This window comes from Scylla paramamosain, chromosome 5 (assembly GCF_035594125.1).
Source record: "Scylla paramamosain isolate STU-SP2022 chromosome 5, ASM3559412v1, whole genome shotgun sequence".
Lineage (NCBI taxonomy): Eukaryota > Metazoa > Arthropoda > Malacostraca > Decapoda > Portunidae > Scylla > Scylla paramamosain.
Window position 1 is genome coordinate 22560056 of NC_087155.1, and position 15000 is coordinate 22575055.

General features: G+C 43.1%; 1 long non-coding RNA gene across 2 annotated transcripts in view; it reads left to right on the plus strand.

The window, feature by feature from the left end:
• The window catches only part of LOC135100676 (uncharacterized), a 114567-nt gene that overhangs the window by 45303 nt on the left and 54264 nt on the right, over positions 1-15000 (plus strand). The window contains exon 3 of one of the 2 annotated variants that reach the window (XR_010268860.1): positions 4389-6329. The exons of the other annotated variant lie outside the window; for it this stretch is intronic. This is a non-coding gene — a long non-coding RNA (uncharacterized LOC135100676). Of the gene's footprint in view, positions 1-4388; positions 6330-15000 lie in introns of those variants that run through there. 2 annotated transcript variants of the gene reach the window in all.

A 15000-nucleotide genomic window follows, 5' to 3' on the forward strand; every position in this document is an offset into this window, starting at 1 on the left:
TTAAACTGAATATCGTTTTTAATCACTAAAGGCAAGTTGGTAAAGTTGAACCTGTTCAACTTCATAGCGAATTAGTTGCCTGATTTCACCAGCAGCTGCTTGTAAATAAACACCATAAGGCTCCAGTGAATGATATTGTGGGGAGGCTTTCAGTTCTGTCTTCTACTTGTGTAGAAGACAACAAAGGTTATGTTCAGCAATGCAGTGCGTCTCATGGCTTATGCTTTGCGTTTGTTCTCTTTTATTCCACGTTTTGCGCTGACTTTTCTTTTTCTTCATTCGGGAAAAATACTGGCACACAGTCAGTGTTGTTTACAAGCGGTAGAATGGTTGTAATCCTCAGTTTATTACAATTCCAAATTCTCAGTTTTGCGCCCATACTGTTGTAATCTTTTTTATTTTATTTTTTTTCAGAACTTCTATTTCTGCCTGGTTGGCTAATGTTTGGAACACAATAGTTGCAAGAACCATTTCCGACGCCATGACACTGGATGCCTAATTGTTAGATTTTTTTTTTTGTGAAGTGCTCGCGAATAAACACGTTTCTCTAGCACTGTGTGAGGATTCCGTAGCTTTCGAACTCTGGCCTCGCTTGTTCTCTGTAGACAGGCGAAAGACAGCCGAGTACTTGGGTTTCTTCTGTGTACCTCGATGTGGCTGAAGGAAGGTAGGTGTGCGGAGTTGATTATTGGCTAGGCTTTGATTGCAGAGAGAGAGAGAGAGAGAGAGAGAGAGAGAGAGAGAGAGAGAGAGAGAGAGAGAGAGAGCAAATTCAAACTCGTGATTAAATGGCCCTTTTCCTGGCATATTACGTCGTATATATTTACTTTTGGCGTCATTTATAATACGTACCCTTATATATTTTGGTACTTACTGATGGACTTTGATATAAAGACATTAAGCAGTGTGTGTGTGTGTGTGTGTGTGTGTGTGTGTGTGTGTGTGTGTGTGTGTGTGTGTCTACAAAGTGTATGTTGGCCGGGTCTAGGGAAGTACTGAGGCGCCGTATAAAGTATGCCGTTGGGGTATAAATGGGATGGGGGAAGAAGGAAGGAGGGAAGGAGGAAGGGAATGGCACCAATCAGGAAATAGATGGCCATGTGTTTGTTTAATAATCAACGCAGTGACGCACGTGACAGCCTTCACTCATGTGGTGTTAGATCATCGCTTTATTCTTGTATCCCCGGCCTTGTCCCTCCTCTCTTTGTGTGTGTGTGTGTGTGTGTGTGTGTGTGTGTGTGTGGCGTTATTATTGTAGGTTTGCTGGTCAATTGTAATTACGAAAGTCCGCAAAACGCATTAGCAGACTGTCAACAAGTATTAAAAGTACTTACCAGCTGTACTCCCTTAGTGTGCATATGTGTAGGTACTGTTCACACACACACACACACACACACACACACACACACACACACACACACACACACACACACACACACACACACACACACACACACACACACACACACACACACACACACACACACACACACACACACACACACACACACACACACACACACACACACACAACTGTCAGTAGCAGGCAGAGGTGGGGGAGTATAAACCAGAGGTGCCCGTGTTGACAGCCACACCCGCCCAGCTTTGCCTCGCCCCGTGCCTACACCCCCCTCCCCTCTCTTCCATTAATTTCTCACCCTTCCCTTCTCCCGTCACTTCCCTTCCTCCGTTCATCCTTTTCCTTTCTCTCATTCTTCCCATTCTTTTCCTTCCGCCTATTATATATATATATATATATATATATATATATATATATATATATATATATATATATATATATATATATATATATATATATATATATATATATATATATGTATGTATATATATTTCCTCCTCTCTATCTTTCCACTCATTTACTTCCTTGCTTTCTGCACTCTCTCTCTCTCTCTCTCTCTCTCTCTCTCTCTCTCTCTCTCTCTCTCTCTCTCTCTCTCTCTCTCTCTCTCTCATAGTTTTCTTCTGCTCTTCTCTCCTTAACCTTCTTCTTCTATCTCTTTTCCTCTCCTCCCCCTTCTCCTTTTCCTCCGTTTGCCACATATTCTTTCATATTTTTGCTTTTTCCTGTTCTCACCCCTCTCCTCATATTTTTTTTTCTCTCCTTAAGATATTCCTCCTCTTTTTTTGTTTCCTTTCTTCCCTTTATATTGTAAGCAGCCCTCTTTTTCACATTTCGCCTTACTTTACATTTTTTTTCATTTTCTTTATTGTTACACCTTCTCTCCTGACACTATTACAGTCCAACGGGCGTACATTCTTACATACTCCTTCTCTTCCCAATACTTCCTCTTTCTCTTTCACTCTCTGCATTCCCGCTCATGAGTCCCCTTTCTCTCTCTCTCTCTCTCTCTCTCTCTCTCTCTCTCTCTCTCTCTCTCTCTCTCTCTCTCTCTCTCTCTCTCTCTCTCTCTCTCCAGCTGGGCCACTTCAGACGTAGTTTCGAAGATGAGTGAGAGGGGGAGGTAGGGAGCAGAGCTTCAGTCACCACCTCGCCAAGAAGACTTTCAGGTGGGGAAATGATAAAAAAAAAAAAAAAGAGTAAAAGAAAGAGAAGGGAAGCTTGCCGAGTATGTGAGGAGACTCGTTGGATTGAGTGTCTGGTCTCATTGAGGAAACCAAATTTGTTGGCGCTTTTATTTCAGAGGAGCGGTGAGAATGGTGTCGTGTGGGGGTTATACAAGTCATTCAGATGGCCGCGGCGCGCGCGCGCGAGTGCACACACACACACACACACACACACACACACACACACACACACACACACACACACACACACACACACACACACACACACACACACACACACACACACACACACACACACACACACACACACACACACACACACACACACACACACAATATCCCTCCCCATAAATCCAGATAAAGCCGGCAAAATTGCAATGAAAAATGGTGAAATAATTCTTCTCTAATTGAAAATTATTATTCTTGCCCTGCCTAAGGAATAGTAATTTCATGAAAATTAATAACAGTATCTGACTCGTAAGTTAATAGTTTTTCCTTGTACTTAGGTATTAATAACTTGAAGTTGCATGGTGATCGGGCCGGTGTGTGTTGGTGCGGGTCATGGGGCGGGCAGGGGTCGAGGGGAGCTGGGATGTCAGGGGGAGGGAGGCGAGGGGTGGGCGTGCAAGTCGCCTGCTGGGGAAGGAATTTTCTTTTTCTTCCTCTAGACAATGAAGACTGAATTGAGGGAGGTTAATGTTTACGTGTTCTCATTCCTCTTCCAAAGAGAGAGAGAGAGAGAGAGAGAGAGAGAGAGAGAGAGAGAGAGAGAGAGAGAGAGAGAGAGAGAGAGAGAGAGAGAGAGAGATGAGTTGAAAAACTGATAAACTTCAGTATTTTCCTGCTTGTCAGATTATTTTGTCTTTCTTTTTTCTATTTTTATACAGTTTTATCGCCTCTCTCTCTGCCTTGTCGCACAGCGCTAAAAGATGAACACAGACTCCAGTTCTGGTGCTCAGTACTTTCCCCTACAGGAGGCCGCGACCACCACACAGTGCGCTGCGTTGTGGCCGTGTGCTAGTGGGAGAGGAAAGGCCTTGGTTGTGGTGGGGGAAGGAGGCTCTGCTCCTCCATGTTAGGGTCTCTCTCTCTCTCTCTCTCTCTCTCTCTCTCTCTCTCTCTCTCTCTCTCTCTCTCTCTCTCTCTCTCTCTCTCTCTCTCTCTCTCTCTCTCTCTCTCTAATTGATCGTCTGGACCTGTTGATTAAGTAAAAATTTGCTTGACTATCTGGTGACAATTTTCTAAGTTGTGATTTTATTTATTTTTTTCTGTGTGTGTGTGTGTGTGTGTGTGTGTGTGTGTGTGTGTGTGCTGGTGGGTGGGTAAGTATGTGTGGGTACGAGGGCTCGAAAAATTTGTTTAGTTCTCGATGTGACTGTGTTCACCTCTTGAAAAAGTCAAAGTCGTAGGAAGAAGGAGAAGCAAACTGTTCGTGGCTTTTTAGTGGAGTGGCTGGAGGGGCGAGGGTATTTGGCATTGTGCGCGTAATCGTATTTTCAAAATAAACTAAGTGAGGATTATTGTGCTGACTTGACTCGGTACATGAGAGAAATAATCTTTGATTTTAATGGTAAATACTGCGTGGGAAAATAGATGAATTTTAGCGAACGTACGATTGAACAGTTGAATTTTAGAGGCAGAGGTGTTGTGTGAATCAAATAAGAGAAGCAAGGCAAGGAAGAAATTTCTGATGGACTGTTGTGGGTGGAGATGATATGATCGTTAATATTTTGAAATTTCATGATCGTTTTATATAAAGATTCCGTCAAAGCTTGCAATAGATTTGGTATAATTTTGGTAAAAATGTGAATGATATGAATTATAGGAACTTGCTTTTACAGAGGACCATGTTTTTGATGAGCCGAGAGCAAGAAAAGTCGGGGGAACTGTATGGTAATATAGTAATCTCCATGCCAGAAACGTCCATGTCCTCACACTGCTGGGTTGAAAGGGATGGGAGGAAGCGGCGGCTGTATCTTTGTCAAGGGAAATAAAAATAGTGCATTGTCAGATCTTTTCAATTACCAAAAGAATGATTTCAGAAACACTTCAGTCCGTTGGGTCCAAATGCTGCACTAGTGCGAAATAATAAGTTATGCCCAGAAAGATGCTTATTATTGTAAGAGCCGATTGGAAAAAGAAAGTTTGATAGAAAATACTAAAATATTTGATTCTCAGAAAACTTCTGACTGGGGAGTCCGAAATATGGAGAGAATGTTGTACTAGAAATATGAGTTAGGTTAGATACACAGTACAGATAAAATGATTTCTCGGACGAGAAAAATTCTGAGTTTAGGAAAGGTTCACGATGCGAACATAAATTCGAGAGCCAGCTTTGGATTAATACTCGGCACTGACGCACTGAAACTGACCAGACTAGGGACTGCTGTCAGAGGCTTTAAACACTTCAGTCTCGGCAAGGGTACAGTACACGGCTTAAAGGAACAAATGTTTAAAAAAAAAAATACAAAACAGTGAGTAGCGGGAATAAATAAAATGAGCAGAACTGTCAGTCGCTCATTGAAGATTCTTATGATACACCTATAGACGGAAACGTTGAGGTCGGATTAAACAACACAGTAACGTGATTTATATTTTTTGTGTCTAAAGGTTTTCCCTCGTGGTAACGGGACATTCGGTCACAGAGAACATGCTTTCCTCGCTTTAATCCTACATAGCTTTCCTGGAGTGTTTTTGCAACTCCAGAGACAGATATCTGGTTTTCTCTTTCTCTCTTTCTCACCACACACATACATAAGCAGGCACTCTTACACACAGAACGACAAAAGAAAGACCAACTTGGCTTATCTTTACGCTAAGTAATTGATTCAACACACACATAAAAAATAAAAGTTTTTAGACTTACAAGAAAACATAAAACGGTAGTGAGAACACACACACACACACACACACACACACACACACACACACACACACACACACACACACACACACACACACACACACACACACACACACACACACACACACACACACACACACACACACACACACACACACACACACACACACACACACACACACACACACACACGCAAAACAACAACACAGGTGCAGGTCTTACACAAGCACCGTGTAAATATCAAAGAGACTCGTAAACATGTTCGATGAAAAGTAAACACGCTCAGGCACGTTAAAGCTGTAATTAATTAAGTTATTCAAATACGAACTAACTCTAGGAACATGAAGAACATAAGACGGAAAGATAGTCATTTATTTCTCTAATTGCACTACAAGGAAAATGCAGCAGCCAGGCAAGAGTCTTCCTGTTGTAACACGATAATATTCTCCCACCCCACAAAGGACACTAAATGTACGTGCTTGTACGTGGAAGTGTTGCCGTAGTGCGAGTCCTTGTAGTGTTCGTGTGCTTATGTCCCTATGTGGGCGTGACGAACAGAGGAAAACGCACCCCCTTCCGGTCACACAGCCAGGGAGCCTCGCCCTCACCTGACCTTTACGAGGAAGATTTACGGAGGTCATGTGTTTGGCTCTTGCCTCTATTTGGCTCCACCTGACTCTCCCCAAGTCTTTTTACTCCCCGGACTTAACCTGCTTTGACCCTTCTTACCTGGCCGGGCCCAAACGACTCTGCCTGGCTTGAGCTAATACCATTTTAACCAGACCAGACCGTAAAGGAATTGACTTTACGCTGTATAAACTCGAACGTAGTGCCAGCCAGCCATTTCTTCTATCCCGTATTTCCTAAAAACAACAAGTGTTCTTCAGGCAGGGAAAAACCCCAAGGCTGCTGGGTGGAATTTTTCTTGGGAGGGTATTTTATTTATTTTGGTGTGTGTGTGTGTGTGTGTGTGTGTGTGTGTGTGTGTGTGTGTGTGTGTGTGTGTGTGTGTGTGTGTGTGTGTGTGTGTGTAACAAGAGGAATTTGTTATTCTGTACATCATAATTTCAGTTAAGGTATCTGGGAAAGAGTCATTCATAAATACTTTGTAATTAGTGTCACCTTTTGCAGTTTCACATTTCATAAGACTGTCACACTCTCGCAATTTTTAAATTGACATATTGAAATGAAATCGTCGATGGCTGTGGCAGAGAGATTCCACGCGATCAATTCGACTATCTACAAAATACTGTGAAAAGAAGAGCAGTAATTCGTTGGCATTACTGAGTTAGGACAAAAATTTTCAGAAGTAATGACGCGAAATAAGAAAACAAAGAGTTTTGTCCAATTTTCCTGTAAAGCATTAAGTCTCAGAAAGGAAATACATCCCAGGCTTAAGGTATTATCTCGCCTCAGTAGGTCACTTTGAGCTTGGCGAACAGAAAGACGACGGTGGCAAAACTGCGGCGCGAGAGGAAAGGCTTACTCGTTTTTTTTTTTTCTTTTACCGAAAGTTTAAAGCGTTACGTGTTTTCTTACCAGTTAATCGTTACTACTTACACAAAAGTACAAAAAAATAAAAAATAAAATAAAATTGTGCACCTATAAAATTATTCAGCGTTGTCATTGTTCATTGGCCTTTCAAGTTTTATCTTTCTTTTTGTTCTTCACCGCATCGTGTTACGTGGTGACAGGCTTGCCCTTGGAAAACTGTATGGTTTGCTTCTGACTCTTTGTTTGTTTGTCTGCCTGCCTGCCTGCCTGCCTGCCTGCCTGCCTGCCTGCCTGCCTGCCTGCCTGCCTGCCTGTCTGTTATGTTATGTTATGTTATGTTATGTTATGTCTCTCATTTAGTTCGTCTTTTTGTTTGTCCGTCAGTTTATTTGTCTGCCAGTATGTTCGTGGGTCTATCTGTCTGTGTTTGTCTGTCAGTCTCCGTCTCTCTCTCTCTCTCTCTCTCTCTCTCTCTCTCTCTCTCTCTCTCTCTCTCTCTCTCTCTCTCTCTCTCTCTCTCTCTCTCTCTCTCTCTCTCTCTCTCTCTCTCTCTCTCTCTCTCTCTCTCTCTCTCTCTCTCTCTCTCTCTCTCTCTCTCTGTGTGTGTGTGTGTGTGTATTATATTATTCAAAGTGCGAACAAAGTGTTGTATATTGCAAGCGGCGTCCTTCAAGAGAGAAACTGTACATAAAAACATAAGAACATAAGAAATAAGGGAAGCTGCAAGAAGCGACCAGGCTTACACGTGGCAGTCCCTGTATGAAACACACCTACCTATTTCCATCTGCTATCCCCATCCATAAACTTGTCTAATCTTCTCTTAAAGCTCTCTAGTGTCCTAGTACTAACTACATGATTACTAAGTCCGTTCCACTCATCTACCACTCTATTTGAGAACCAATTTTTTCCTATCTCCTTCCTAAACCTAAATTTTTCAAGCTTGAACCCGTTATTTCTTGTTCTACCCTGGTTGCTGATCGTAAGAATTTTGTTTACATCTCCCTTGTTATAACCCTTATACCACTTAAAGACTTCTATCAGGTCCCCTCTTAACCTACGTCTCTCTAAAGAATGTAAATTTAACAGCTTCAACCTCGCCTCGTATGGAATACTGCTCATCCCCTGTATCCTTTTAGTCATTCTCCTCTGTACTGATTCTAATAGACCTATATCTTTCCTGTAATGTGGGGACCAGAATTGCACCGCGTAGTCTAGATGAGGTCTGACCAGCGCCAAGTATAACTTTAATATTACTTCCGGCCTTCTACTTTTAACACTCCTAAAAATGAATCCTAGTACCCTATTTGCCTTGTTTCTGGCTTCTATGCATTGTTTCCCTAGACGGAGTTCAGAGCTAACTATAACTCCTAAATCTTTCTCGTACCCTGTACTCAGCATGAAACACTTTTGAGTACCCCTGTTGAAGGTTTCAGGTGGCAGGATTTGTTAGTAGCGCAGAGGAGAGCAGCAGAAGATCGGGGCAGGATCACTGATATTGTTTTTTTCATACACGTCTTCAACGAAAAAAAAAAAAAAAAAAATATATATATATATATATATATATATATATATATATATATATATATATATATATATATATATATATATATATATATATATATATATATAGTGATGGAAAGTAAAAATATAAACTCTGATCAAGGAAATTAGTTTGGTAAGGATGCTGGTATTGTTGATTGCATGTATTTGAATTGTTTCGCTTCCATTAATTAGTTTATTCTATGTATACATCTCTTTTTGTGTAACTTTTCAATGAACAATTAATTAAAAGTTATATATAAGTGACTATGAATAAAAATAAAAGCAAACAAGCAATATAAAGAAGGGAATAATTTCATAAGTCTTGTGTCTGGCTCTGTCCTGGTGGCACCTCCCCTCAGTGCGCCCCCCAACCCCCTCACCGCCCTTCAGCCATGACCCGCGGCGGTAACATTCCCTGTGTCGTGGGCGTGTTGTCTGGCGTGCTGGCCCCTGACACACGTGCATGCAGACGTCCCTGGTGAATACACACAGGAATGCAAATTACAATAGACACTGCGATACTGTAAAGTCAGAGCGTGCGAAGAGGTATTACCGGCGGGACTTTTGAATAAAACTAGGAATGTATGTGTACACTGAATCTAGACACGGAAAGCGGCGAAAAGCTTTTTTTTTTTTTTTACTTAAAATGTATACCATATTCAAACGGACGTTCACCTCTATTCACACACACACACACACACACACACACACACACACACACACACACACACACACACACACACACACACACACACACACACACACACACACACACACACACACACATCAGATGGTTCCCTACACCAGGGCGACATAACCAGCTGAACGATATATCCATGGCGTGGCAAAACTGCGTGGCTGCATTTTTCGTCGCTGCTGCCGCTGCAGGCCGCGGCGACAAACTGCTGTTGCGTCATTTTGTCGCAATAAAACACGGCGGTGATGTATTGGCAAAGTTTGTCTTGTGTCTAGCTGAGCCCGCAGGGAAAAAAGTGTTGTGCTCGGGTAAAAATTTATGTCAACATAACTCGAGTAACAAATGTTGTAGGCGCGCCAGCCGCCACACCACTGCCACAGCTACACCACAGTTATACTACCACCACCACCACCATTTCAGTCATCACCACCAGTCCCTACCATAAATTTTATCATTTCTCGTGCCACCACTTTCTCACTCCATCTCATTACCATCACCTTCCGCCAGTATACTACACCTGGCTACACACACACACACACACACACACACACACACACACACACACACACACACACACACACACACACACACACACACACACACACACACACACACACACACACACACACCACCACCACCACCACACACCACACCACACCACACCACACCACACCACCACCACCACCATCATCATGATAACAGCCCATCCATCTCACCCATACTATTCCGATAAAAAATATAGCGAGGGAAGCGGGGACCCTCCTCAGACTGACCCACTTAAGGGAAAAAATACGCGTCGCCTTGGAAAGAAATGTGTACAACTTAGCCAAGTGAGGAAGTGTTGCTTGAAGGCACCAAATGTCAAAGGCAGGCAGAGGCTCGCCCATCCCGAGACTCACTTTATATCCCGGCCTGCAGGTGACATTGGACCCAGAATTATGACTCTCCACTAGCCTCCTCCACCACCCACACACTCCACTTGCCCCCCCTCTCCCTCTTTCTTTTCTGAATTCTTCCGCCTCCACCACTGCTTCCATCTCCACTCTCGCTAATTCTCTCAACTAATTCCTCCTTCCCCCCGACAATCTTCCACCCACACACTCCACATGGTCCTCCTGCTATCTCTTTCCTAATTTTAACCCCATCTCCACTGCCCACACACCTCCATTAACTCTTTCCACCAACATCTCCATCACTCTTCATCAATTCTTTATTACTTCGTTGGTGCTTCCACCATTACCACCTGCAAACTACCATCCATATACTCCACCACCGTCTCTCCACGTCCCTTCCAAGCAGCCTACCTCCTCTACCATTACTACTTCTACTACCCTCACCATTGCCTGTCTTATCCTCATCTCTCCCTTGTTTTTTTTCTTTTTCTCATTTCCTGTATATTTTTCCCCTAATGTCTAACCTCACCACGTCATTTTTTTTTATACATGACGTTTTTTCCTTGTCTTCATCTACTGCGTTTTGTTCGTTTGTTAGTTAATTTGTTGTTCTTCTTGATGTTTATTAATAGCTATAGCAGCAGCAGCAGCAGCAGCAGCAGTAGTAGTAGTAGTAGTAGTAGTAGTAGTAGTAGTAGTAGTAGTAGTAGTAGTAGTAGTAGAGTAATAATAGTTGACGTAGTAGTAATAGCAGTAATAATTGTAATAGTAGTAGTAGTAGTAGTAGTGGTGGTGGTGGTGATAGTAGTAGTAGTAGTAGTAGTAGGTGGAGGAGGAGGAGGAGGAGGAGAGAAGGAAAGGGAGGAGAAGGAGTTGCGGTACTTCTATTATCACCATACCCACAGCTACTGTCCCATTTATTTTCCTTGTATACACATTATCGTCCCCGTTAGGTAGTGATTAATACGCCTGCCTTCTAATCTACGTGCCTTGCTTCGAGTCTAGACCAAGGTAGGCGGTGCACAGCCGACCACCAGCTGTTCATCCCCCTCGCGATTTGGTCGATAAATGTGTACCTGGGAAAACTTTGGTAGGGTACACTGTATTAACGCGATTGTCATAGCCCTCCGTAACCTTTAGCCTGGAGGAAGGGATCTTTATTTGAGGAGATGGAGGTGAATATTAGATTAAATTAAGGTTCATTGTTTGTGGTCCTTTCATTACTTTCGTGGTCAGTTCTGTTGGCTACTGTTTTGGTTCTCAGTTACTTTTATCACAGGACATGTTTATCTTGTCTTACCAGTGTCAGTCGTATGACGTCGGTGACCATGGAGCGTCTCTCAATATTTTTCCCACGCTATCTTTATCAGGTTCGTCACTGCCTCTCGTCTTTGGATTTCATTTTGTAAATAGTTTATGAGCCTTATTTATTGTTTTACTTGTTGCACTTCCTCCGTTCTTCTCAAGACAGTCATTCTCAGGTTCTTGTTTCTCTAATGACATGGCTCACAAATCTCAGCTGTTTCCTGATGCATTCTGTAATGCTTCTTTTTTTTTTATTACCGCTCCTCTAAATACTTCTTCATTTGTAACTCGAAGGAGTCCTTCATAAGAACCACATCTCTACAGACTATTCTTTTCCTCTCATCGTGGTTTATTGTTTACATCTCGCATCTGTACATCAAAGGTGAACAAACAAAACATCTCGACATCCGTATTCGTACCTGTATTCTTGAAATTTACATTTCCTCAAAAAACTAGTTTTGCTGTTTGTCTTTTCATTTTCTTTTTTTTTTAACCGCTTTCCATCACTTGAGATTAAGCTCCCCAAGTACTTGTAACTGTCTGTCTGCCTTATCAATCTCTTCTAGACAATTAACTCCTCTCGTTTGTTACTTTTTTCATAGTCTCTTTCTTCTCCTCTCAGTGAAAAAAAAAAAAAAAAATTGTACGTAGAGGATCTTAGCTAACCTGTTGTAACTTGATGTTGATATCAATGTCAAAAGAAGATCCATTCACAGGAAAAATTACTCCTAAAATGCATTACTAGAGGGAGTTTGAGACATTTAGGGATGAAATTTCGTGTTATGGGATTCGCACCTAAATGAAAACGGATGTCAAGCGCGGTTTTACGAAAAAGTCGTGCACTAAAATGAAACAGTGCGTAAGGAAACCTTAGACTGTGTCCACGTAGCACATAGAGGTGGGGATTGATGGCGAGGTATTGGGAAACGTTGGGCCGTTAGTATGTGCGATGTCCTTCATTTTCTTTGTAGTAAGACATAGGGAGAGTAACATTTAGTTGTTACAACTTGGGGAAAAAACAGCTTACTTTTTTTTTTTTTCTATATGTTGTCCCCGAACTGAATACAATTTTTTGATATTATTTTACAATGTAGTATCGAAAAACCACAGTGACGCCAAGTAAAGGAGTTGTCATGTACTTCCAGCCTTTTAACTCGTGCTGTTTTTAGTTCTGTAATATCGTCTTGGACCACTCTATCAGTAACAGGGAAAGGGTAATTAGGGAGGCACGCAGGCACTGAACAGAGAGAGAGAGAGAGAGAGAGAGAGAGAGAGAGAGAGAGAGAGAGAGAGAGAGAGAGAGAGAGAGAGAGAGAGAGAGAGAGAGAGAGAGAGAGAGAGAGAATCACTAACAAAAGTCCTAACATGCCCTCTGCTGCTGCTTCTTTACAAACAAGAACAAATCATCGAAAATCAGAAGTCTGGAAAAGGGAAACATGAGATAGATGCTTCAGACTCCTCGTCATTCAGTTCCCGAAGTCACATTAAAACAAGGCAATAGTAGTATACATATATATCGTTGAATAGAAAGCGTTAGTTCATGAGATACGTGCGTCATGGAGAGGGAAGGGTGATCCATGCACCTTTCCCTCGCAGGACGTGTTACCTGAGGGAGGGAAGGGACTGCTGCCTCTCATTACTCCCGCCAGGCACCACTTTCTTCCCATCTCCTTTCCGTGATGAACCCAAAATTCATTAGTGAAGATATGATGACCTCAAGCTCAATTGAGAGCACTTGTCTGTCTGTCTGTCTGTCTGTCTCTATCTGTCTGTCTGTCTGTCTATGCACCTTCCTGCTCTCTCTCTCTCTCTCTCTCTCTCTCTCTCTCTCTCTCTCTCTCTCTCTCTCTCTCTCTCTCTCTCTCTCTCTCTCTCTCTCTCTCTCTCTCTCTCTCTCTCTCTCTCTCTCTCTCTCTCTCTCTCTCTCTCTCTCTCTCTCTCTCTGTGTGTGTGTGTGTGTGTGTGTGTGTGTGTGTGTGTGTGTGTGTGTGTGTGTGTGTGTGTGTGTGTGTGTTCAATCGTTCTCTGTTTTTGGCAACCAATATGAAATGTGATTAAAATCTGGGCACATGCGGTGCCAGGGAGCAAATCAAACGTAGTATTTTTTTTTGTTGTTGTTTTTGTATATCATGTCAATAATGAGCTTGAGCCGGTATTTTTCACGTAAATTGATAACGTAGATTTTGTTGAAACTGTCATTCTGGCAAGACATGTCAGTACAACTTTTTTTCATATTTATGTAGATTTGTGCGTTCATACAGTGTGACTTCACTACGCTGCTCACTGAAGCTGGTCCACTTGACTCCCTTCCCTCACCACTGTGCGGTCTTGCACAGCATTAGTACTATATCTGCTATTGTAGTGACAAAAGTTCAGGTCACCAATAAAGACTAAATGAAGAGTGCTGACGCCACGAAGTAAGAACTAAGATACAATTAAAACAATGTATTTACCTGCACACCTCAACAGCTAATTTTGATTCAACATAAGTAAAACTCCTAATTTTTTTGCTCGTTATTTTCCTGCGGTTTTCTTGCGGCCTGGACTCAGCGTGACTCCTGGAGGGGAGGAGCCGCCGTCGCATTGCCGCCACACACACTGCGGAGAGAGTGATGTGTGTGAAGAGCTTAATCTTTACACTTAAGGCTCAATAGATCAACTTTCACGCTTCGATTTATACATAAATCTGAATGTACTATTAATTAAGGTAGTCAGTCATGTAAGTGTTTCATTAGGTTTTGTGACGTGTTTTCTCTGGGCAGCTGTATACACAAAGGGGTCAAATGTGCCGTGTGGAGGAAGGTTACCAATCAGTGCCGTGCCAACACTTTTAATGCCACCTTGTCATCATTGCTTGACTCACGAGGAGCATGTGAGCGTGTACTCGTCTCCCCCCTCTCACACACACACACACAGAGAGAGAGAGAGAGAGAGAGAGAGAGAGAGAGAGAGAGAGAGAGAGAGAGAGAGAGAGAGAGAGAGAGAGAGAGAGAGAGGTGAATCGATTTGCTCGTAAAAAATAAATGGTCTACAGAGAGAGAGAGAGAGAGAGAGAGAGAGAGAGAGAGAGAGAGAGAGAGAGAGAGAGAGAGAGAGAGGTGAGAGGTGAGAGGTGGATTCCCCGTCGGCTAGCCAGACCAGACGAGGGTTGACTCACTCACTAGGAGCACCCCAGACACCCTCCTCCTCGTCCTCCTCCTCCACCACCACCACCTCCTCATTGCTCCTCTCCCTCCCCGACCTCCACCCAGCCTTCATTCACCCCCCAGCCATCCCGCTCGCCGCCGCCCAGCTCTTCCCTGCCTCACCCTCATGCTGTCCCGCTCCGCTTCGCATCCAGACTCTCACATTACCTGGAAAGCTCCCCTCAGTCTACCTTCGAGGAGCTTTATGCAGCTGTGTGTTCGTGGAAGTGTTTTGTGGAGCGGGGTACGGTGGCGAGCATGTATGTACCGCGAGGAGGTGGAGGAGGAGGAGCGTCTGACGTAGGTAGGCCTAATCAATCAGTTTTAAAGGGGATGTGGCGTTGCGCACTGCGATCTGGGTCAAGGGAGGAGGATGGCGGACGGCAAGGCTGTTACCTCTTAGGGCAGAACAGGTCAGAGATTGAACCAGGAGCAGCAGGAGGATGCAAAGAAAGAGTGGGTATAGGAAAAGTA